General features: G+C 34.1%; 1 long non-coding RNA gene across 1 annotated transcript; it reads right to left on the reverse strand.

The window, feature by feature from the left end:
- Positions 1–3714: 3714 nt before the first annotated feature.
- On the reverse strand, positions 3715–22785 carry LOC127834703 (uncharacterized). Its single transcript, XR_008028067.1, has 3 exons — positions 22662–22785; positions 5571–5694; positions 3715–4358 (listed from the first exon to the last, which is right to left on the reverse strand). It is a non-coding gene; the product is annotated as an uncharacterized LOC127834703 (long non-coding RNA).
- Positions 22786–23150: the final 365 nt, after the last annotated feature.

The raw sequence follows: 23150 nt of genomic DNA on the forward strand, positions 1-23150 counted from the left end.
TCTACATTGTTTTTTATTTTTCGTAAATATTATTTACCCCGGTAGTCATACGTAATTTCTTGTTGTCATGATGTCGTTTGTGCATGGCCGTAACATTCAATCTTCAAACGGAATGACGTAGTTTTCATTAACCGGTACCCGCTAAATACGTTTAATGATTATATGTACATTTACCATTTATTAAATACGTTTTGTTATAAATTACCGGCAAACAGGTTAGTATCTTTAAAGCGTACATTTTCTGTTAATATATACTGGACAAATTATTTTATTTTATTTTTTACGATATGTAGCATATTTAATTGAACAGTTTAACTTTGGCGGTAAATTACTCAACCCCAAATAACTGCTCAATACTACTAAAATGAGAAGACATGGTGGTACCATCAATTGTGTTTAATGACCAGACTTTCATATACCACCTGTGGTCAGGGACCTATTGTTTGTATAGGTCCCTGCTGTAGTTTATGACACTTTGCTGTTAGTTAAGTAGGGACAATATGTGATCAAAACGAGATAATCGGCTTGTGCCGAACATAGGGGGCAATTAAACACCGGAATACAAAGGCAAACACGATTTTAAGATTGATGCAAACAATCAAATCAAACCAATTAAATTAAATTAATTTAATGTGTCAAAGTGTTAGTTTTCCTAGACAGACAGACAATACTTTTTTTAGTAATTTCCTTTTTACTCCCATCGTCAACATAATATATTTTGTATATAACAATAAAAATACATATATGTTGCTTTAAGGTAGGTGAAACTATGTCACAAAGTATATTTACATTTTTTTAGGGTAGGTGTACCCATTGAGCATAAAAAGCGCACAACGAATATACAAAATATGTAATTTATTTTGTAAAGTCGCAATTAATTCCTTTTGTTAAATTATATTATTTAAAGGACACAAGAAAATCTATTTATGGTGTTGTTGTTTTTTTCCGGTTTGCCTGTTTGCATTTAAAAATAAAATATTTTGCCAATAATACTACCGAGTTTATAATGTGTGCATTGATGTAATCAGCTATGGTCAGATTACAGAATGATATAATTGTAAAATTTAGTTCAATGTTTTGGAAGACTTTTTTTAGTTGACTTGCACAACGTACCTCGTCAACATCACAGTCATGTGGTTGATATTGATACGCGCCAGAAAACATATTTCAACAAACACGAGTATGAATAAATCAAATGTTTATTGGGGTACATAAGATGAACAATGGGTAAATTACGTTATACGATTTAACAAATTTGATCTGATACTCAAAGATTCCTTAACACATAAACAAAGTGTTATTAGTTAAGACCCTGTTCTTTAGTTGCAGCAATCGTACATACTTAATAACAGATGGATTATGGTAGGTTAATATATGCTGTGTGCATGGAATCGATCTATTTATTGTTTGTTATTATTCTTATTTGTTTGAGTACAGTACAACAACTTTTGGGATGTTTAAATCTAAAATCTAAAAATGATCGTATACATGTCAAAATATATTAAATAATGTATTTAATATAGATGTAGAGCGTGACAATAAATATCGTGCTCGATATCTCCCCTTTGATAGTGTCTTTCTTTTGCCTACCAGAGTAGCACGGATAAAGATACGCAGGTGCGCGTGACGTCACGCGTGAATTGGTCTATTGCTTATAGGCTGCTGTATAAACACTAACCCATCCTTGACTTGTGTTATATTTTGTGTTACATGTATATTATCCGCCAAACTACAGTACTATATGAAGTTGAGGTCACTTTCTATGTGTTTTTTCATGTTGATACTACTGATGAAGGCTATGGACGAAATATGTTTAGTATTTTTAAAAAGGTAAAAAAAGTAACATGCACATTCATTTTCCAGCTTTTAAAATTGCTGGTCAATGGTACAGCAAATACTCTGCTGAATCATATGCCAAATGCATAGTAATTACAGTAATAGGGAATATTTTTGCACTGACAAATTAAAGCACATTCTGGTAATTATAATTGAATTTATTTTATATTTGACTTTATTTTTTGATGTATGAATTATAAATTTTATAGTCACGCAACCGTGCAAGGTTTGTTAAAATTGAATGAGCTTAATAACTGTCTAGCATATATTATCAGTAATAGTTGATACGTGCAATTAAATAGCAAATAGAACCAAGAACATGTTAGACCTTCAGTTTGTAGTGTGCCCTCAGACTTTGCTCAAGGGATGACAAACCTTATCTGCATGGTGAACATTGTTGTTATTATATAAATACACGAAACATAATGAAGTTTTACTTAAGATAAGCTGTTATGCGATCTAATTTAACGTTTGTGTTAGGCTCGATTGTTGATTGTCGGCTCAGGTCCCTCTTAAACTTTAAGGTACCGTTCTCATAAATATACTACAAAGTACCCGGGATGCAGACAATTTATCAAGAAGTACCCCGAAGTATGACCGGGTGCCTTAAAGCGTATTTTTGTAGTATACACAAAAGGGTATCGAGCTTGCCTTTACGGAGTACCTGACCCGACAAAGACCAATGGAAACAACCACGTTTGGTCAAGGTCGGCTCAGATACTACTTAAGTGTACCGCGAGTACTCATTGGTATACTTAAAAGTAAATGAAGTACGGAAAATAAATTCTAAAAAGTACCCGGGGAGGCGATTTTAAGCGTATTTTATGGTACCCCGTGTAAAATTGTAGTGCCTGGGGCACTTTTAAGGAAGTACCTGAGCCGACAACGACCAAGTGAGCTCGTGGTAGGGAGACATTTATCAACACTACACATCCTGGTGGTCATTTGTGGTTCACTATTTAAACATTGCATGATGAATGACTGTTATAGCTCGGACAGGTTTTCTATAACCAAAGTTGATCTTTGAACTCTAGATGTGACCCTTGACGAAGTGAAAAACACATGTGCGTGTTACATTCTATGCATCACGGCGTCACCTCATGTGAGCCATTAGTGTATTTTAAATCGCATGATGAATTACAAATGTATAGTCGGGACTTAAAGTTGTGACATTGACCTTTGATGCAAAATGACGGGTGTAATACAAGACAAGTTGTGAAATTTACCTTTGATGCAAAACGACGGGTGTAATACAAGACAAGTTGTGACATTGACCTTTGATGCAAAGTGACGGGTGTAATACAAGACACATTTCCTCATAATGTTGAACACTTGTTGTGAGCTATGTCCACACTGCACCATGATTGACAAAGTACAATCTGGGCAAATACGGATGCACATACGCTCTTACACTGGACCATACCGACTGCTATATAGACCTTCCCTAAAGCCGGCTCTACAAAAATGATGTCTTTGTAGGTAGCTTACATGCAGAGCTATGTTGGGTTTGCTTCTGAATCAGATGCCAATTGGGTAAAGGTTACTTATACTAAAAGCCGACAAATGGTTTCAATTAAATCACTTAAGTTTCGATTGAGGTAATGAGCTGTAATTTAGTTTCTATGTCGTTTACATAAAGACCTTACTTTGAAACTTTAAATTCAACTAAATTAATGGCCTACTTGGTAAACATCTAGTATCTTGACATGGTCACATTATTTTTAATGAACATGTATAAATGTACAGATATAAGTTTACACATTCTAAATAACTATCACATATATTCAACTGCAAAAATGATTTAATGGCAATTACAGAAGTCGGCTGACTGAAATAAGTCCAACAGGATTTCTTGAGACAACTCTTGATAGGCACACAATTCATACAAGTTTTTATTCATGTTTATTATGTAAAAGAACAGAAAAATGAAAGCAAGAGTACACAAACTCATTACACAGTCTGTCAAACTACGCACTCTGTGTTGATATTCAGGAAAACAATAACTGACATCATATGAGCATAATTACAAAATTTACAATATTAACTGATCCTTGACAGTGGTAGTGATTTTTCATATAAACTGGTTTTAAATTCAGAAAATGTGAAGACCTTCGAACATTTTGAATTAAGAACAAAACACATAGCTTGAATGAAAAATCGTTCACAGTCAAATTGCCTAACAATCAGAAGCTTCTCAAAATTAACGCAAAGACGGTGATCAACTGATATTCATTTTTGTTTGGTACTTTATGTCATCACACTACTTGTAACAGATTAAGAGTCTACATTTGTATGTTTACATCTTAAGTGACACAAACTGAATTCCATGAAAGTGTCAAATGATTTATGTACAAGGCAAAGTTTCCACCAAAACTACTCAGTAACATTATTACAGAGAACGTTTGAAGGCAATGTCCCTTAATAAGCATCAGAAGGCGGAGACCTGCTATTTGCTGGCTCCGCCCTCAGCCCCTTTGGCTGCCTGCTTTGCTAACTGCTTTTGCCTCATGATCTCTGCATCTCTGAAAATAGAACAGTGCAATATTTGTCATGTTAGCTTATCACCATGTACATTGAATGCTTTACTGTAAAGTCATTACATACATAAACATGTAACCAAATAGGCTTATTGTGTGTTGTTTAGATGCTCCTTAGCACTTTTGGCTGCAGTATTTTATTTCAACAACCCTACTATTCAACAATAATAGCCATTATAAAATATTTCTCTGAAGTTAAATAACATACCATATGTAAAAAAATTGCTCGAGAGATTTCTTATTAACAGCTTTAAGAGATTTAAATGCTGCCATACAAAAATTATTTAATTGATTAAAACTTGTTTCAGGAAAACTATCTACCAAATTACAATCAAAATACTGGAATATCTAATGTGTTTGTCATTCTTAAGTTTCTTCACAAAAATATTACTGAAATACAGGAATATTTGTTGTGTTTGTTGTCCCTATATTTATTATTTATGTAACTATGATTTAATTAATCAGTAAAAAACACAGTTTAAACACATACCCTATGATGTGCATACTTTTTTTATGGCATACAACTTATGATTATTCTCTTTGCAATCATTAAATAGAGGATCTCTGTTTGCTTTTGGAGTAAGTAAGAACTAAATACAAGTACAATTCTTAATGAATTTTACTACCACCATTCAAAGAAAAGAAAATTTGCAGGACTGTGAGCTAGCTATTCAAATACCGGTATTTTCACTTGGTCTTGTCTAATTATTGGTAAAAGATTCTTAACCTAAGACATGGTTTTATTAGCTTATTTACCTACAGTACAGTGATTTTTTTTGGCTCAAAATTACAGCCGAAATTCGGCTGCTTCCCAATAAAAAAAGTCAACATTCTCCCAAAAATCTGACAGAAATTCCCCCCCCCCCCCAAAGCCCAATTTCAACAATTTTTTATATATTTTTTTAAGAAAGAAGTCTCGTATGACATTCTTCAAAATATATAACTTTAATTTAGTCCTTTTTTTATAAATAATTCCATAATTTGCCACTTTTACCAATTAAAAAATCCCTATAAGACCAGACTCCTTTTCCCCAAAATGGCTAGAAAACCCCCTGAACATGCACTTAAAAACAAGTCTGTTTCTTTTAATCATATTTATAATGCTTAATTTTTCCCAATTTCATTGTTTATAGCGCAAATTTTCCCAATACAAATGACACAGGCTGTAACTAATAAAAGCAAAAAAAAATCACTGACCTATGTTTTCTTTCCTCAAGTGAGAGCCCCTTATTTCCTTCCTTTTCACTTGCAGCCATGGATTTTTGCTTCTCCTTTTGTTGCTTGAGCGCCTTTTCCCGGGACTTTTCACGCTGGTTGCCACCTGAAAAATTGAACATATATAACAATAACATGCTTGTTATTTCCATAAAAATTATTAAAATAAAAATCGTCTCTAGAACAGAATGTCAATTACAATACAAAATGTATACATCTGCCACAATACCCAAACCTACAAACACATTTTTTGTAACTGAGTTGAGATACCTTCCGAACAAATTTTCTCGCCATGTTTCATGAAGATTAAATTTTAAGGCACCTCTAATTTTTGGGTAAATTGACAAATTTGAAAAAAAGTCACAGATTTTCCAAATTTTTCGTTGTAGTTATGATATTTGCGAGGAAACAGTACTTCTAAACATTTACATAAAACATGCTATAAAAAATCAATAATATAAATTTTTTGACAATTTAACAAAAGGGCCATGATGGCCCTGTATCGCTCCACTGTTTTTTATGCGAAAAAAACGTGCAATGTGCATGGGTTGAAATGTACTCAAGCATGTGACTTTCTCTTTCTATCCCTCGTCCCACTGGGCGCTTAAAAGTTGGAAGGGTGAGCTTTTTTATATATGGAAAAAGTTACTACCGTGTTAACTAAACAGACTAAAAAGCCCGGGAAATGTTGCACAGGTCCTTTGCTTATAACGTAGGTACATTTATCTCTCCAAAAAGATATTGTCGTTTTTTTCTATTTCACATATTTTTAGATGCTGAAGATCAAATCTATGCATTTGATTTGAAACAGTTTCACAAGACCCATAGGAATCAAAATGCCTTAACCCTTTACCAAGCGACACATTTTGGACTTTCTCAATTTGAAAGAGGTCGCAGACGACAATTAAATTGTAATGGAATATGAAGGAAGTGATCAGGTAGGGTAGAAATAATTGTGATAAAAGGAGAAATTGCTCATCTTGAACAATTTCTCCTTTTATCACAATTATTTATAAAGTTGTCAGCTACATGTACAAACCCGTAAAATCCTGTTAGTGTTTGGTAAAGGGTTAATAATGTCTGGTTCCTTCTTTGAGCCTTTCACATATGTATAACAAATACAATGTACAATAGTAGCATCTTTCTTCGTAAAGAATCATCTCAAAATATAATCAACAACCCACACATCTCTAAGACCAACAGGCCTGAGAATATTATGATAATCTAAAGATTATTTCTTTTATATTTATAAATGTGTTTAATTAAGTAATACATTTAACTTCTAAGATCAATTCATAACTTATTTTAAGAAAATTACTAAATGGTCAGAAATATATATGGACCGTTGTGCAATTGACAATCATATCCACAATTCATGAGTCACGATTCACAAATGGAACAATGAATCATTAGTTATTAAAAAGCAGCATATATGATAGTTAAGAACAATGCAATTCTTTTTTTTAATTAATTCCAACCCTTCTCTTTGATACAAAGTTTGAGTTTACCATGCAGTATCATATATTGACTTTTCTTGAAATAATTATGTTCATGTTTTTAAAATCAATAAGATATTATTAAACTGGTTAAAACACTACAAAAAGACATGAATTTAACATGTCATCCAAAATATTTTTATCCGGATATATGTGTTCACTTTCGACATATTTAAATAAAACCCAACTTTTTTCTGTTTATAAGAAGAACATTCATAACACTTTTCCTCACTTCAATTCCTTTGTAAGCAGTCACCATCTGATCTAAAATGGCACTTAATGACAGGTTTTATCTCATGTTTACAAGATGTTGTTGTTGTTGTTGGTCACAGCCACATGGCCACAGTAATCTCTCCTGGTAAACGTCATACATGTGTATGCTCAGTTTTGTGACCCTTGGGGGCAGGGTAAAATTTGAGCCAAGGGGAATAATAATCAATAATTTGAACAAATTTGGTACAGGACTATTAGATGTCACTACACACCAAATTTAGTAGCCTTAGGCTCTATAATTAAGAACAAGAAGATTTTTAAAGTTTGCACAAAATAGGCCTTATTTAAGCATATGTTCATTTTTGTGACCCCCAGGACAGGGTCAAATTTGTCCCCAGGGGCATGATTTGAACAAACTAAGTAGAGAACTATTAGATGTCTCTAAATACCGAATTTGGTAGAAATAGGCCCAATGGTTTTGCACAAAATGGGCCCAATATAAGCATATGTAAAATTTTGTGACCCCTGGGGAACGGTCAAATTTGATCAGAGGGGCTTAATTTGAACAAACTTGGTAGAGGACTATTAGATGTCATTATATACCAAATTTGGAAGCCCTATGCCATACGGTTATGGACAAGAAGCTTTTTTAAGTTTGCACAAAATAGGCCTTATATAAGCAAATTTTCCCCCAGGGGCATAATTTGAAGAAACTTGGTAGGGGACTATAAGATGTCACTACATACCACATTTGGTAACCCTAGGCAAAATGGTTATGGATGAGAAGATTTTTAAAGCTTTCACAAAATAGGCCCTTATATAAGCAAATTTTCAATATTTTGACTCCCCGGGGCAGTTTCAAATTTGACCACAGGGGCATAATTTGAAGAAACTTGGTAGAGGACTATAAGATGCCACTACATACCAAATTTTGTAGCCCTAGACCCAATGGTTATGGACGATAAGATTTTTAAAGGTTTCACAAAAAAGGCCTTATATAAGCAAATTTTTCATTTTCTGACCCACCAGGGCAGGGTCAAATTAGACCCCTAGGGCATAATTTGAAGAAACTTGGTAGAGGACTATTAGATGTCACTACATACCAAATTTGGTAGCCCTAGGCCCAATGGTTAAGTACGAAAAGATTTTTTAAGTTTTAACAAAATAGGCCTTATACAAGCAATTTTTCAATTTTTTGACTTCCTGGGGCTGGGTCAAATTTGACCTCAGGGGCATAACTTGAACAAATTTGACCCCAGGGGCATAATTTGAACAAATTTGAAAGAGGTTCACCCCAGGAACATTCCTGAGAAATTTCTAATCATCAGAATTGGACCAGTACATGTGTAGTTTAGGAGAAGATGTTTAAAGAAAAAGTTAATGCACGCACGGACGCACGACGGACACAGGACCATGATATAAGCCCCGCTGGCCTCTGGCCAGTGGAGCTAAAAACCTGAACATAATAACGCGTAACAAACGAGAAACAATTTATTAATTTTGAGAGTTCTGTTTTATTGTTATATTTTGGGACATTACAAGGATTGCATATATAAAATACAACACCCAATGTATGAGCACAGATGGCCGAGTGGTTTGAGAGCTGTACCCACTATTTTATATTTGTTCATGCAATTTGTAGGCCAATCTCTCAAAATTTTGCAAATAAGTCAAAGTTCGATTGGATTTTTCTGTCGATTGAACTTTTTTTTCAATTCTAATGAATTATGAATGCTCAGATAATAATGTGGTTGATTCAACAAGAACCTGTCAATTACTGTGTATGAGTTGTTCCTCATGCCCAACTATCCCCACAGTCTTCTCACCTGACCTATACATATTGGGGCACCAAAACCTGATAATAGGGCCATAAATGGCGGCTTTTTGACACGACCCTTACTTGTCATGTATTCTTGCCTAGATTTCACTAAATACTTTTTAAACAAAATAGTGAAAAAATCTTTTATTTTCCATTGATATAAAAGTAAAAAACAAAAAAAGAAATAATTATTAAAAGACAAAAATAATTGAAAAGACCAGTCTAGAGTAAACAATTGGGAAACATTATTTGTTGTCAAAGTCAAGAGCTATGATTGCTTATTTACCGGTATTTGAATACCAATTGAACTTTTAAATATGAAAGGAAAAAACAAACTCATAATACAGAAAGGAGACAAGTTAGAAGTAACTATTAAATTAATAGCAAGTAATCACCTTTTGTGTGAGTGATATGAAATAGCCTAAGAGCAGATTTGCTTCATTGTCAATATCAGAGACATACATGTAACACTGCATGCATTTTATAACCAATTAAGACTTAGGGGCCAGATTTATGACCCTAGAAAACACAAGAGTTCTGTGTTTCCATCTGCTTATCAAATAGATATATATCAATAGATATTAAAGTGAAATACTATGGTAAGTACAATAGTAATTATACACATTAGTAACAGATGTGATACACTGAGATAAAGATATTGCCTTAGTCCTTATGTATTGAGTCCATTTCCATAAATAATAAAGAAGTAATTTTTTATAGCTTTAAAGATTTTTTTACAATATATAACTCAAAATATAGAGAAAAATGCCCCGCCCACTGGCGGCCATGTTTTTTCACTGATCTCGACCATTTTCAAACTCGTCTGAGACATCAATTGAACCAATGTTTTGACCAACTTTCATGATGATTGGGCAAAAATTGTGACTTCTAGGGTGTTTACAAGGTTTCTCTAAAGCCAAATAAGGTAAACTCCCCCGCCCACTGGCAGCCATGTTTTTCAACGGATTGAAACCACTTTTGAACACAACCAAGATATCATTAAGACAAACATTTTGACAAAGTAACATGAAGATTGGGCATGAAATGTGACTTCTACAGTGTTAACAAGGTTTTTCTTTTTTTGACCTAGTTTTTAACCCGACACAACCTAGTTTCGACTTGACCGAGATGTCATTGGGACAAAGAAATGTGGCCTCTAGAGTGTTTATGAGCAAATGTTAACGGATGGACGGACGGACCTACGACGGACGGACGGACCTACGACGGACAAACACAGGTCACAAAAGCTCAGGTGAGCTAAAAAAGCTTGTCAATAACATAATATTAATTGATTTAATATAAAATAGCTCCTTGGTGATGTTTTAATGCTACAATTTTCAGTCGACCAGTATTGACCAGCAATGACCAGTATTGACTGGTTTTATCCGGGTATTGACCGCCGGCCCGGTCAATACTCAATTGACCGGTCAATATGCCAACCATGTTTAAAATTCTGCGTTTTGACGCGAGCAATTTGAAAATGACTCTATTTTGGCCCGACCAATATTTTGCATTGCGTCAATTTGACGAAAATTTGACCTGCGCGTCAGTCAGTTGACATCTAGAGAAATCGAGTTCCCGTTATAATCTTAATTAATGCTCTGTACAGATACATTATTACTATTATAAACTTATAATAAATCTCAGAACTGGTGAAAAAACATCTTATGTAAACTCTACGGAAAATGTCTTAAAATTAACATTCACCTCTAATGGTCAATGCATAATAGCTAGACCAAATTCATTAAAATATAATCTTTCATTTTGAACATTTTTCAAACACAAAATAAATTTCGACAAAACAATTTGGTTTTATGCATTTATTACTCCAGTTGAAATCTTGCTTTGGATTCGAACCTAAGCAATTTACAAAACTTCAAATCTCTGATATTGGGTGAACTTTGAATCAAGTAGATTTTTTTCAGATTTCATTATTTGCTGGATAATGTATATCATTTAATAACAAGAAATGTGTCCACAGGACACGGATGCCCCCAACTGTAACTTTGTCACTACATAAAAGTATAACTGTGTAAACGCTTGTTAGAAGTTATTAGCTTTTTTCAAATCCTAAACGCAGATTTCGAACCCAAACGCGGACCCTAAGTTCAAGGTCAAGGTGACAGGGGTCAAAATTTGTGTGATATAGGAAAGGCCTTGTCCATATACACATGCATGCCAAATGTGAAATTGCTATCTGAAGCCACATAGAAGTTATGAGCATTTTTCGAAATCTAAACGCAAAGTGTGACGGACAGACAGACGGACAGTCCGATCACTATATGCCCTCCTTCGGTACATAAAAATGTCAGAATAGAATATCAAAATAAATCAGTAAGCCACATAAACTAGAGAGCGGACAACATGCTTAATCCTTGAATTGCATTATGTGACCCCGTGACCTAGTTTTTGACCCGGCATGACCCATATTCGAACTTGACCTAGATATTGTCTGGATACAACTTCTGACCAAGTTTGGTAAAGATCAGATGAAAACTACTTCAATTAGAGAGCGGACACCATGCTAAATCCTTGAAATGCACTAAGTGACCCAGTGACCTAGTTTTTGACCCGGCATGACCCATATTCGAACTTGACCTAGATATTGTCTTGAAACAACTTCTGACCAAGTTTAGTAAAGATCAGATGAAAACTACTTCAATTAGAGAGCAGACACCATGCTTAATCCTTGAAATGCACTAAGTGACCCAGTGACCTAGTTTTTGACCCGGCATGACCCATATTCGAACTTGACCTAGATATTGTCTGGATACAACTTCTGACCAAGTTTGGTAAAGATCGGATGAAAACTATTTGAATTAGAGAGCGGACACGAAGTGTGACCGACTGACCGACAGACAGAGCAAAAACTATATACCCCCTTTTCTTCGAAATGGGGGCATAAAAAGGCACATAACCGAAAACACATTACTTGCACTTGAGTTTTTCTTTATTCAAGTCAATAAAGAAGACAATGCAGAAATGCTCAGGTTGTCTTTTTTTACAATTGAGCCAAAATTTGCTTTGCAAATATGCATGTTGTATCTTGTAATTTCTTGTTAGGATTTTAAAAACTCTTTACACCAATATGATATACAGAACTCCAATTGTAAAACATGTGTTGGGGTGTAAAAATTGTAAAATAAAGTCTGACAGACTCAGGGCTATAGATAACTTTGGAGTATATTTATTCACCCACCCCCTGTTTTTGACAACAATAGGGTTTTTGTAAATTCAATAGTTTTAGCAAAATTTTCACCCCCTACATGTACTTTTGAGCTTAATTGGGTTTTCAACCCCGGTTTTTTAACTCAATTTGATAATATAGGGAATGACAAATAATAAAATATGCTAGTTATCTATAGCCCTGCAGGCTAGTAATCTTGAAATGCAATCTTTATAGTTACTACATAAATACATAACTTTTCAAAATGGGTGTTCTAACACTATTATTTAAATGCCTAATTTACTAATCTTTTACTGAGTACTTAGTGTTCTAATGGGAAAATAATTGATTTTTTTTTCAAACAAACAATAATTTTGTCTACAATTAATGTTTTGATCTATATTATCACCACTTTTTGCCAACCATTGGAAAGAGTTTTAACTTTTCGGGTGTGTGTGACATCCCCTGTCAACTCATCAATATTTGAAATGTTCTGCTTCAGGGCAAGCAATATGAGTTCATTTCAATTAGTTATCACTAAAAGCTTTTTGTAACAATTAGCTTTTTCACATCAAAACTATTTGTCAATCAGTTTTTGACAATTTGATAAAAACATACATATTTTCTCCTCTGTTCTGTAATATTATCGTGCTTAACTATAATAATAATGTCCTTTTGAATATTTCCTGATCCAGCCGTAGCCCATACTGTTTAAGGCCCATTTCCAAACCCTTTCCCTCAATGACAAACTATAACCATGGGAATGATTTTTTCAGGCATTGATGTGTTTTTAAGAAACAGAATCACGGTAGAGTTTTGCACTGAATATTTAAGAATCTATCACCACCTCCGCAATTAAAACTGAGAGTAAACACTGGTCCAAATTTCAAAATGAAACTGTCAGCTAGAATAATGTGTTGAAATATTATCATAGTGTTTTTAGGTTGAAATAATGCAAAGAATAATGTCCGCAGGCTGCTAATCAGGTTAACTTTATCAGAGGTCTGCGAGTGGGTGATTTCTTCCCCCAATTAATCTTCACTTCGCACATTAATTTCATGAAGGGAAGTGATTTCTCCTCCTTTTAATGATTTACTTTGTGCCAGACATTGACCGATTAAAATCAATTTGATGTGGAGAATTTGACACAGGAGGATTCTCAGCCATAAGTTGCCCCATGTACAGGTCATGCTAAGTTGAACATCCAAAAGAACAGTCTGGAGCTATTACACTTCTTGAAATTGTTAATAGATGATGCCTTGATTAATTGAGTTCTGCTGGCAACCAATAACAATGATTCAGCAATGTTAAATGGCCCATTAAAACAGTACTAAGGAATGATCAAATGGGAAGATGTTACCTGGCACTGGCAATAGATATGGGGCTCATTTACAGGTCAGATTTGGAATCTCTGCTGTAAATTAGATTTTAAATTTAAATTTATAACAAATATTTGTAATAAAATATGAATTTGATTGTATGTTTAATTGCTTAAAATTAACAAGGAAGTAAAAAGATTCTGAACATTACTGGCTTGTTACTATTGAAGTTTATTTGATACCCCTGTTTAGGAAAAAATAATAATTAAAAGTACAATCATAATCAACAATCAATGAGAAATAAGGAAAATGTCGGTTGTATACACTTAACATGTCTTATTGTATAAAACCAGTGAAGAGTTGATTGAAAGCTGAACAGAAACCACTTATCCATCAAGTTGCTGCAAAATATACATAAAACTAAGATTTATGACGCAAATGTACCGTTTCTCCCAAAAATGTTACCAATTCTCCCTATATTGGCTTTAGGTAGAAGTGACTTCTCCCAAAATTTGAGCCTAGCTAGACCCCTGTTTATGTTTGTTTTTTAAGTTTATTCATCGCTTTTCTTAATTGGTAAAAAACAACGTCTGTTTAGTGATCCCACAAAATCTGAGATTGTGTTTCAGAAGGGATGCATAATGTTCCCCCAGAGCCACCATAGCAAAAATTATCAAAGGCTGTGGGAGTAAGGTGTATATGGACTATGTTTTTTCCAGACAGTTTGGGTCAAGATTGTTTAGATACGGCGCTCAAGCTTATAATGGAAGATTCCTAGCCTGTCCGTGTTCAGCAGCTGACATTTTCCAGCATTTTATGACAGAAGCAAATTTTTTATTAGACACCAGCTCGATCTGTGTCGATATGATAAACAATAAATATTACAACAATATTATGGCCGCGCAAATGGTAACAATGTACATGTACTAACTCAAATCAAATGCGATACAGAGCAAAACAGTATAAATTATACGACTAAGAAGTGATTTCAATTTATGTTCCTATATTCATTATCCTTTTATTTACGATTGATTTTTTATTTCAAATTATTTTATGTCAAATACAATCGGTAAAAATGCTAAAACTCCTAATATCTGTTACCCTGCTTCTTCACATTCAAGGCATTACGCCAGAATTGGCAAAATTAAAACTATGTTACATGTATCACTTATGAATATGGTACATAATTTTTATTTTCATCATTTGAGGGATGGATTGGGGCCCTTTGGATTAGGAGAAATAGTTTTTGTAAAAAAATGGAATATTGCTGTATTTTATTTTTTGCTTTACAATGTAATTGTTTTTCATATTTTTATTTGTTTGACTCATTTACATGCACATAAGAGAAAATTTCTCTGTCTTATTTTCAGCTTTCTAGATAAGCCGCGTATCAGCGTAATATACATATTAGAAATATCAAGATACGCTCAATTGATCATTTCCGTGCGTACATTTAAGCAAGCCATTCTGGACTTACGCAAATGAGGTAAATTATCTGCGTACAACGCTAATAAAAACCTAAACAGCCAATTGTCTTTCACCAAAATAGGAGACTGCTTATCGTCAAAATTAGAGCTAATTTGTGTGCTGGATTGTAGAAATAGTTAGCCAGTCGGTATGTATACTCTGTATCATCAAGACGCATGGTAAATTTACTATTTATTTGTTTAACAGTCAGACCAGAACTTATGTGTTTATTAAATTACATAAAAAGGTCAGCATGGCTTCAACGAAGCTAAAACAAATTAATTCTAAAAGTAAAATTGCTTCTTTTTATATGGCAAAAGTTGTATCCAGTAAAAACATTGTACTGCGGGCTTGTACTGCCAATACTGAATGATTTAATTTCCCGTTTTCAAATTAAAAAGACACACTTAAACACTAATAAAACAACAGTACTGTTGAAAGTTGGCAAAAACGTTTTCCCTGGCTCACGGTGATGTATGATAAGGACGAAGTTCGTCTTAAATAAAAATCTGTCAACAATACAAGGCTGATAATGTTTGGACCTCTGATGGAGCAATCAACATTCAAAAGTGGGCCAATGCCCATTGTTTTACTTTTAGCAAATTACCCTTCAAGCAAGGCAAAATTTAACTATTTACACCCTAGTTCTGGCTACCATAACTTTAAATGTCGCTTTTAATGATTTTTGACTGGCGCGACTTTATAGTTATGGACCAACCCCATTAGGAAAGTCAACCAGAAATTCCCGAAAAGTTGACAGTTAACAAAGACCTGTCCAAAACAGCTTTTAAATGCAGTTATTGGCCCTAATCAACCACTTAATCGAAAAGATTTACATTTTTCACATTTAACTGATATATTCTTTCACAAACTACTATCTTAAACATTTAAAATTGATCTGTTCTGCTCTTACATATTGAGAAAAACAGCGATGTGACAGACTTTCTTGAAATGCAAATCTCCCGAGATTTCACTGTCATATGACGTTATTTCTTTTTTTAGTAACATACCATGTGCTCAAGTGTTTTCAAATTCAGAATGACTTTTCCCGGTATTTTTGATTATTCTGGCTTTATTTGTAAACAAATTGTAGTGTAAATACAAACTCAAATATTAATTAAAACTACATTGTACCTGATTCACACTGAAATCAGTCTTATAATCCACCAGAGGTAAGTTGTTTATCACAAATAAAAGATTTCAGAAAAGGAAAGTAATGTTTACAATTTCAGCATAAAATGTCAAGGTCAATCCGAAAGTATCCAAATGAAAACTCGTCACGTGACAAAGCGACAATGGTGTCAAATTTTTTAATTTCAGACTGATGAGAGTTATTTTCATCTATTGTAAGATGCATTTGAAACATTTTAACCTTAAAAATATTCCCCGATGCAGTAATTTATATTCATTTATGATTCACCAATATACGTAGAAATGTATCCAAGAAAATGAGCTTTCTTTGATTTATAACGTGACATAAATATGTCGCGACTCTGGTTGACTTTCGATACGGGATTGGCTTCAGCGTACAGGTCTGTCAAAACTATATCCTTGAATTCCGTGGGGGTCCGAATTCCAGTGATATTTGTTTATGTCTCGTATCGCGTGAGTTAAGATGAAGTCACGCACACGCAGTTCGGTAAATATTGACAGATGCCAACGCAACTGTCACCTACAAAAAAGACGCTCGAAATGCGACCAAAACAGGTAACACTCCTGTATAATGTTTCTCACACCTTAATTTGTATGTTTTCTACTATTCCTAATTCATGGCCCCCTTTAACCCCCTTATTTGGTCCCTAACTCGCTTTTAAACATGTGACAGTCCGTTTGCATTGTCAGCTGGAGTTGACTCATAGAAGTAGACCGGAAGTTTTCGTTTTTCAATTAGGCCAACCTATTTTTTCTATTAGGTTGCTGGTCATATCCCTTAGACTACTTTTCTATATTTTTCAATTATATGCAATTAATTGCCAGGCTTTTTCCGCCCTATGCCACGGGTCCGAAATTCGGCCCCATTCCCAATGCAAATCTGTTTTTTTTTCCCAATTGAAAAAAAATTCCCAATAAAAAAAAAATTCTTTTTTTACCTAAAAATATATAAGTTAACCTGATCCGGTGTAGAAAATAGAAAGTGTTGCATAATTAAATTATCTGTTGCCTTGAATTTGTTTTAAAAACTATAAAATATGTTAATGATTATTTAAGACTTTCCTTATTTTCCTCAAAATCCGAAGCTTCGCACGATTTTTTTCACCTCAAAAAAGGCCAGGCCTTTTCCCCAAATTAGATTAAAAAACCTGCACTTATCTCACATGTTCATAATACTTTGTAAAATTTTAATAATAAGTTATCAAAATAGTCGCTATTTACCAGTAAACGGCTTCTTTGAAATATAAGAAACACTATTTACATGCGATAATTTTTCCCAATTGAGCCAATTTTGTGAATATTTGTTTTCCCAAAATGGGGGTTTTCACGACGCGAAATTCCCAAAATTCCAGTGTGGCGTATTCCCAAAATGGAGCAGAAAAAGCCTGATTGCTGAATGGTCCCTATCACTTTCTCTGCTTTTACAATTTCTAATTCAGGCAAAGCCAAAACATTTGAAGAGGAGGGTCCAGAAAAACAGGCTCTACTCACCTACTGCCCTGATAAATGCTAAAATGCTTGTTAATGATGCGGGATTTTCTGTTAGAAAAGCAGCTGCCTGCTGTAATGTTCCAGAATCAACTCTTAGAGACAGAACATAAGGACATGTTAACATTGATACCGTAGCTGCTGGTATGACACCACTTTTTGTGATTGATGAGGAAGTTTTATTAGTTAACCACTTCAAGAAGATGGCAGACTTCGGCTATGGATACACAAGGCAAGAGTGTGTAGACATTGCCAGTGACTACGCCATCCAGATAGGGAAAAGATCGAAAGACAAGCCGTTGAGATTAAATGGTTCCGTGGGTTTATCAAGCGCTGGCCTGAACTCAAGGTTATTAAACCACAGAATTTAGAACATGCCAGGGCTAAGATGGCTTCTGCAGCTGTTGTTGAGAAATTCTTTGAGAGTTTGAAAGTTACACTTTCAAATCACAATTTACTTGATAAACCCCACCTTATCTTCAATGTGGATGAGAAGCGAATAACTGTAGAGCATAAGGCACCGTTTGTTGTTGCTGCAGCAAGCCACAGTACCTCTGCAGTTACATCAGGGAAAGGCAAAACTATAACAATACTAGGATGTGGCAGCGCAGCTGGTCAAGCTATTCCACCTTATTTTGTTTTTCCAGGCAAGAATATAAGGCAGGACCTGATGGAAGGGGCAACAGCTGGTGCAAATGGAACTGTGAGCGAAACAGGCTGGTCAAACGGTCTCATTTTCAGGGAGTACCTAGAGAATCATATTCTAAAATATAATAAGTTAACCTATTTATGTGTTTGACTGTAAAAAGAGTTATTTTAAAAGAATATTTATAAGTTGGAGCTCTAAAGAGACACTTTACTCTGTTTGTGTTGTGATAAGGAAGAAAAAACGAATGAAAATACAAATGCATAAACTAAGTTTATACATTTTGACTGTTATACACAGCTTCGACCAGGGCTACTTTACGAAGCCGAATCTTATTTATTTAAGCACATATTTGCCAAATTCGGTTTGGTAAATGTAAATAGAGGATTTTTCCATCAAAGTATGTACACAGTTTTGTGTTGTGTTTGTTTCAGGGTTGGCATATTGACCGGTCAATTGAGTATTGACCGGGCCGGCGGTCAATACCCGGTTAAAACCGGTCAATACTGGTCTTTACTGGCCAATACTGGTCTATTGAAAATTGTAGCATTTAAACATTACAAAGGAGCCATTTTATATTAAATCAATAATTATTCTGTAATTGATCAACTTTTTTCTGAGTTATTTATTGTAAAAAAAATCTTTTAAGCTGTAAAAAGTTACTTCTTTATTATTTATGGAAACAGCCTAAAATACATAAGGACCAAGGCAATATCTTTATCTCAGTGTATCACATCTGTTACTTAAGTATTATTACTATTGTAGGTACCATAGCATTTCACTTATCTATTGAATTGATATAGGAGGTTTTGGGGATTCCGATAATGACGTCACGTTTGCGCATGCTCTAATTTTGGCCGTCAAAACTGCGGCCATTCTGCTATTGTTTGCATTTGATGAACCGCATTGTAATACGGTTACAATCATATTCGCGACCCTTTTAATGAACAAAAAATACTCAGAAATTGAAAATTCTTTCAGATTAAATTGAATCCAATGAACGAACACAAATTAGGACGAAAACAAACAACAAATTGATTGATTTTATGTAATCAACATATAGAAACTGATTTGAACCTATTTGTCTGTAAAAACTTACTTTGTTACAGAATAACTAAATCCTCTTGATAAATGTAAATGTTTTTATTTATTTAATTGTTCACACCAATTTTGACACTCTGTTTCAGCATTTTTAACCCAGTGTTTAATTGCCCCTTTGTTTATCACAAACCGATTATCTCGATATGATCGGATACTGTCCAGACAATGACTAAAAAACAGTGTGTCATAAACCCAGGGACCTATGCTTGTATGGCTCTGTATGGGGTCTCTGCATAAACCACATGTGTCTGGTCATTAAACACAATTTATGATACCTCCATGTCATCTCTTGGCATATTAAGTCTAACCTAACAGTTGCTTAAATAAAATATTTGAACATATTTAAAAAAAATAGACATTTGTCCGAAATGGATTAACAGCTAGGAACTATTAAGTATATATAAATTAACCAGTTTAAACATAACAATAAAGTGTTTAATAACTATACATTTAAAATATTGTACAAGTTTACTGCTACACAATTAACGTATTTAACGGGTACCTGCAAATGTAAAATCTGCTATAATGTGTAAAGATCGTGCGTTACTGCAGTGTTCGAAACATCATCATGAAAACAAGCAATCGCATTTGGTCATCATAGGGATATAAAATACTTTAAATGTGTAGTTTTATGGTATCATAAAATGCTAGATTTGTATCGCTCAGTATCACTACAGAAGAGTTTTCAATATACACGTACATGCAAAGACATTTCAATTTGCAAAATATGCAGGTGTTTTTTTCGATTTGAATGCTTAAATTTATTAATATTTTCATTCAATGCAAACGAAACGAAAATTCATTTAATGTAAAATAAAAATAAAACTACAATTCAAGATTGAAATGTATTGAACTATTTCAGGGCTTTGTTTTATACCGATTCGATGCACCCACCCTTAGCACTAAATTTGAATCGCTGATGAAAAATAACACTATCGCATCCACACCACTTAAAGTAATATTCAAATTATTATATGTTTTATTATTTTTGAAATATCATTTATTAAAGTCTTACTTAAAGAATACGGGTATTGATAGTTTTGTTTTGTGAAATTGTAATTATTAAGTCTTCCGACGACCTTTACTCTGATACAATGTAATTGGCCGCGATCGAGAAGTTGACGGCCAATCTATTTTTAGTAACGGAAAACCCCTTTTGTGACGTCACACAAAAACCTCCTATATCTATTTAATAAGCAGATGGACAAACAGAACTCTTGTGTATTCTAGGGTTATAAATCTGGCCTCTTAGTTGGTAATAAAATGCATGCAGTGTTATGTCTCTGATATTAACAATTAAGCAAATCTGCCCTTAGGCTATTTCATATCACTCACACAAAAGAAGATTACATAATGTTAATTTACATTGTTCTTGCTATTAATTTAATAGTTACTTCTAACTTGTTCCCTTTCTGTATTAAGAGGGTTTTTTCCCCTTTCATATTAAAAAGTTTAATTGGCATTCAAATGAATAAACAATCAAAGTTCTTGATTTTGCCAACAAATAATGTTTTCCAATTGTGGGTCTACTCTTCTTTTCAATTTTTTTTTCTGTTAATAATTTTTTGTTATTATGTTTTTATATTCTTATACACATGTATCAATAAAAATTTAAGTTTTTTTCACTTTTTTGTTTAAAAAGTATTTAAAGAAATCAATGCAAGAATACATGACAAGTAAGGATTGTGTCAAGAAGGTGCCATTTAAGGCCCTTTTATCAGTTTTGGGTGCCCCAACCTGTATAGGTGAGAAGACTGTTAGAAGACTGTGGGGACAGTGGGGTATGAGGAACAACTCAAACACAGTAATTGACAGGTTTTTGTTGAATCAAGCACAGAATTATCTGAGCATCATCATTCTTTAGAATTGAAAAAAAGTTCAATCAACCAGAAAAATCCAATTGACCAATTTTGACTTATTTGCAAAATTTTGAGAGATTGGCCTACAAATTGCATGAACAGGTATAAAATAGTGGGTATAAATAGCTTAAGACATTATTGGCAAAATGTCTGTTTAATTTATATTATCAATATTGTTTAATTAGGCATGGAATATAAATTACAATTGGGGGTAAAGTTCAATCGACCAGTATTGACCAGTAATGACCACTTTGGGAGTATTGACCGGGGCGGTTTTAACCGGTAAAAAACCGCCGGTTTAAAGCGGGGGCGGTCGATTGGTGCCAACCCTGGTTTGTTTTGTTTACTTTCACTTTTTTAAAAGATCGATTCTTACCCCCACGGAATTTGATCCCTTGAGGATATAAACTGAATGCTTAAGTTTCTGTAGTGAAATAAGGGCACTTCCAACAGCCTTGCTGTATGGCTAGCTCTTTAGCGACTTGGTTAAAGTGTCTGACTACCACTTTGGAGGTCGTGGGTTCAATCCCCGGCCTGAGCTCAGTATTTTCACAATAATGGCGACGAGGTAATAAGGTACTGTGAATGCGGGAGTCGGTCTGAGCTGTTTAATGATTTTTGGTAGGGCCATGCGGTAGCAAGACATGCTGTAGCGGGCATTTCTGAGCCTTGAAACATTAAAAGGGGGAGGATTGTAGTTAAATTAAGGTCACTTCCAACAGCCTTGCTGTTGGGCTAGCTCTTTAGCGACGTGGTTAAAGTGTTTAACTACCACTCTGGAGGTCGTGGGTTCAATCCCCGGCCTGAGATCAGTATTTTCACATTATTTCTTTAGCTATTTACCCCCATGCTTTGAAAAGTGGGGGTATTTACACCCATGGGTAAAAAATTATCTATAACACCCATGGGTAAAAAATTATCTATAACACTGTTTTTTATTTAAATCCTTTATTCAACTAACATTAAATTGGGTATTTTTCCAATACAACCATTAAACAAATACCAAATTTTACCAGAAATAACCGGTTTTCACAAACCTAACAAACTTACAAATCTCGGTCACCTTTCATAAATTGAAAAAATATTTAGCATTCCATATGCATAATTCAGTTATCAAGATAACAAAATAACGTGAATGTGTGCCAATAACATAACCTTAAGTAAAATTTACTCAATAAGTAGATCTCCATTTAAAAACTTGTGTCGCTTTTCAAATTTATTCCCAGATATTCTACCAACAAGAAAACGCGTTTACTAATTATAACCGTATATAAAGCAAGGGTTAGGAAAATTTCCAGCAATAAATACTTTCATTTGCCAAATGAATCAATATAATAAAGCACTTACGAGTCATTCTTCTATGTACTGACAAAAGGAGTTATTTTATGTATTTACACCAACAACGTCAAACCGGAATTTATTTTTTATGTCTTCACGCATGCGCAGACATCTGACAAAGGTTACTTTACACTATGAAATGAGGTTTCTTATCAGTAAATCAAATTGCATAGTACTCTTTTCATCTGTTACCTTTCCATTCGGGTTAATGGGTAGACACTGCAAGTACTATTCTTTTGATCTGGAAGTTAACCTAGTATTTTTTTAAATGTAATTCAAATCTGTGTTATTTTCTACGTCGGACTTAGAGACGCCCGTAACCGGGAGGGGCGATTTTTTTCTCACAGCCGCAACTGGAACTAATATTATATAGATAATTGAAAAGTTTTAAGACATGGAAAACATGTGAAAACAGTTTTTAGCGTCATATCTACACATAAACTCAGTTCAGAAAGATACTATGTCTGACTAAATCAATCAGGAATGCTGGCAACCCAC

The sequence above is a fragment of the Dreissena polymorpha genome, chromosome 6, assembly GCF_020536995.1.
Source record: "Dreissena polymorpha isolate Duluth1 chromosome 6, UMN_Dpol_1.0, whole genome shotgun sequence".
NCBI classification, from domain to species: Eukaryota; Metazoa; Mollusca; class Bivalvia; order Myida; family Dreissenidae; genus Dreissena; species Dreissena polymorpha.